This window comes from Anopheles moucheti (genome assembly GCF_943734755.1).
Source record: "Anopheles moucheti chromosome X unlocalized genomic scaffold, idAnoMoucSN_F20_07 X_unloc_1, whole genome shotgun sequence".
Taxonomy (NCBI): domain Eukaryota; kingdom Metazoa; phylum Arthropoda; class Insecta; order Diptera; family Culicidae; genus Anopheles; species Anopheles moucheti.
Window position 1 is genome coordinate 62,501 of NW_026453515.1, and position 4,175 is coordinate 66,675.

The window sequence follows — 4,175 nt, forward strand, 5'->3', positions numbered from 1 at the left end:
GAAAAATGTTCTAGCAGGGGCCCTCCCATACAAAAATTTTTTCTTCTCAAAAATGATTTTCGTTTCACTTTTCATACTCAGGGGAGTCTAAAATTGATGTTTTGAGTCACCGTGAAAAAAAAAATTTTTTGACCCGAGCTTGTGTCGGCGACCCAAAATCGACGCACTTGGGAAAAATGTTCTAGCAGGGGCCCTCCCATACAAAAATTTTTTCTTCTCAAAAATGATTTTCGTTTCACTTTTCATACTCAGGGGAGTCTAAAATTGATGTTTTGAGTCACCGTGAAAAAAAAATTTTTTTGACCCGAGCTTGTGTCGGCGACCCAAAATCGACGCACTTGGGAAAAATGTTCTAGCAGGGGCCCTCCCATACAAAAATTTTTTTTTGACTCACCGGGTAAAATGGTCGCACTTGGTAAAAATGTTCTAGCAGGGGCCCTCCCATACAAAATTTTTTTCTTTTCAAAAATGATTTTCGTTTCACTTTTCATACTCAGGGAAGTCTAATATTGAAGTTTTGAGTCACCGTGAAAAAAATTTTTTTTTGACTCACTGGGTAAAATGGTCGCACTTGGGAAAAATGTTCTAGCAGGGGCCCTCCCATACAAAAAATTTTAATTTCTCAAATCGATCCGTGGTTTCACTTTTCATACTCTAGGGCCCATTTGCTTCAACTTTGGAAAAAATTTTCGATGATGAAAAATTTTCACCTTCGACGTCCATCGACCACTCGACCCGAACTTGGTACTTTTGTATGGAGGTACCCAAGTGGTGACTTTCTCATACAAAAATTTTTATTTCTCAAATCGATCCGTGGTTTCACTTTTCATACTCTAGGGCCCATTTGCTTCAACTTTGGAAAAAATTTTCGATGATGAAAAATTTTCGCCTTCGACGTCCATCGACCACTCGACCCGAACTTGGTACTTTTGTATGGAGGTACCCGAGTAGTGACTTTTTCATACAAAAATTTTTATTTCTCATATCGATCCGTGGTTTCACTTTTCATACTCTAGGGCCCAATTGCTTCAACTTTGGAAAAAATTTTCGATGATGAAAAATTTTCACCTTCGACGTCCATCGACCACTCGACCCGAACTTGGTACTTTTGTATGGAGGTACCCGAGTAGTGACTTTTTCATACAAAAATTTTTATTTCTCATATCGATCCGTGGTTTCACTTTTCATACTCTAGGGCCCATTTGCTTCAACTTTGGAAAAAATTTTCGATGATGAAAAATTTTCACCTTCGACGTCCATCGACCACTCGACCCGAACTTGGTACTTTTGTATGGAGGTACCCAAGTGGTGACTTTTTCATACAAAAATTTTTTTGCGAATACGTGTTCGTTCGCGATCATTAAGGCCATGAACCGCAAGTCCGCTGCGATAGAAATAGTGCATTGTAGTTACTCGACGAGAAAAAAAATCGGGACTTAGAAAAATTTTTGAAAGTCAAATCGTATTGACTTCCAACAACACCTGATAATAAACACACATTGCCTGTTGCACCACAGATCGCATTTGACTTAACAAATCGCCTGTTGGTACGCACATCACCATCGACTTTACCAATCGCGTTTCGCACCGCTAATCCCACTTGGCGTGGAGCCACGCACATAATGTTGCGAGGAGAGTATTAATCGGGACTTAGCGTTTTAAGCTCGCGAACACTCCACTATGGGAGTGCACGCAAGCACCAACTGTACACACACAACACAACAATCACTCTCGCGAACACTCCATTCCCAAAGTGAACGCGAGCACCAGCAAGCATGGGTCGCCTGAGAGGATCGATGCGAACGCATCTCTACAACTCGCAGCTCCCAGCCTGTAGTCCCGTCGTTTGCGGGCGGTCGAAGGTGTCGAAACTAGTTGTATCCACGGTCGACGGAAACACAGCCACCAGGGTTCCCTGTGGTAAGGTACTTCCACGTGCAGCGTGCTCCCGCCCGTTGCGGCTCAGTCTAGTGCTATAGCGGGGATGAGACGTCAGTGTGCGCGGGGCAGCACCGACGGATCTCGGAGGGTTGTTAAGCCCGCTAGCTTCCGATCACCTAATGGGTTTGAGAAGCGCTATCAGCTCGGATTGGATACGACCTTAGAGGCGTTCAGGCATAATCCAGCGGACGTAGCGTCATACCAAAGTCCGGTCGAACTAGTATTGAGCCAGTGGTCCGTACCTGTGGTTCCTCTCGTACTGCACAGGAATTCCGTTAAGATAGCGGCAAACAGCACACACCAGTAGGGTAAAACTAACCTGTCTCACGACGGTCTAAACCCAGCTCACGTTCCCTTGAAAGGGTGAACAATCCTACGCTTGGTGAATTTTGCTTCACAATGATAGGAAGAGCCGACATCGAAGGATCAAAAAGCCACGTCGCTATGAACGCTTGGCGGCCACAAGCCAGTTATCCCTGTGTGACATTCGAGCAGTCGAGCTGTTCGGACGTGGTGTATTTTGCTCCTGAGTGAGTTAAAAATTGTGGCGTTAAATTACCTCGGAAAGTCTCGAATTTGTTCATAATCAGTCTATAAGAGGGTGTTTAGAGTGACTTTAGTGAAAACCGGACGAAAATCGGTGCATTAGTGGGCCAAAAAAGTGAAAAACATTGCCCCATACATTTTGTATGGGGAACAATTTTGGCAATAAAACCGTGCTAAATTGGTGAAAATCAACGCGGTTTGCGTTTAAAACGCATAAATAGACGCCAGTGAAGTGTTTTTTACTTATAATCAGTGTTTGCCGGCGATATTTAGCGTAAAATACGGAGTGGCAAATTTGTGCAAACATTTGGAACAACAACAACAACAATAGTGTGTGCGTGTTGTGAGTTTGCGCAAAAATCCGGTCCAATCGGGCCGGATGAGGTGGCAAATGATAGATTCTGTGTCCCCGATCGGCCAATAGCCGAAAACCGGAAGAAAATCGGTGCAGAATTGGGAAAAAACAGTGACGGCAAAAACGCGCATGGTGCTACCGCTGCGGCACGTGTTCTGGAAGTGACTGTTGTATATACAAAAACGTTAATAACTTCGCGAGTTTTGGTCCGATTTTGCTGCGGTTTGCACTGTTGTGCTAGTTTTAGTGCATTTAATACGATCCGTGCATAAAAATAGTGAAAATCGCGAAAATAATTTTTGACATTTTTGTGACAACCCGGGACGACCCAACAGACATAAATTGATAGGCGAGCAGTCCCCAACAGACAATTTTTCAAATTGACGGTTTCTGCTCGAAAACTGCTCGAAACCAAAAAGGACGCAGAAAATTCTGGGAAGCTGTGGGGGGTCATCGGCAGCTCGAATCTGCTCGATTCGGACAGTTTTTATCGAGCTCGAAACTGCTCGAATTCCCGATTTTTGCGGGAAATTGCCGGGAAAAATCTGGGAACGACTGCAAAAATTCGGAAAGGCGTTTGCAAGCAGGGAAACACCCCCCCTGACCACTAAGACCTGCTTGGGTCTCTAAAATGGCGACAACTCGTACATCGCGTCCTCGGTCGGAATCGACAGAGGAAAGGCCGGGGCGATCCCTTTCGGCGGTAGAGCCGAAGGTCATTCTCACCAGAGCCTCGGCGTTGGCCTCAAAGTCGGTGAACCCGGACATGGTCGAACTGCGAAAGGTGCTCGGGGAAATGTCCCTCGCCAACGAGCAGCTTCGGGCCATGGTGAAAGAGCTGCAGCAAGAGCTGGTGATGCTGCGACAGCGTACCGTGGCCAACGAAGATATGGCCCGGGAGGAGCGGAAGCTGGCCCGCGAAGAATTTAAGCTGGCGCAAGAGAAATTCCACCAGGAGCTGCAGTGGAATAAGGACCAGGCCCGCCAGTGGTATGAAGAGACGCAGCGTCTCAGAGGCGAGCTGGCAAAGGAGACTGCGTGCCACCAGGAGTTGCTGGCACAGATGCTTGGTTGCGGCGGTAACCAAGCTCTGCAACCGCAGCAGCAGGCGCAGCCAGCTGTTGCGCAGCAGCAGCCTCAGAGGCAGCAGAAACAGCAACAGCAACGGCCTCCGTCGAAGCAGGCGACATCGCAGAGCTCCCTGCAGCAACCGCAACAGCAGCAACAACAACAGCAGCAGCAGCGGATGACGTATGCTAACGTGGCGGCCGAGACATCCGGCACGCAGGCTTCCCAGGGCGGTTCTTGGACGGTGGTGGGGCCTCGTAAAGCA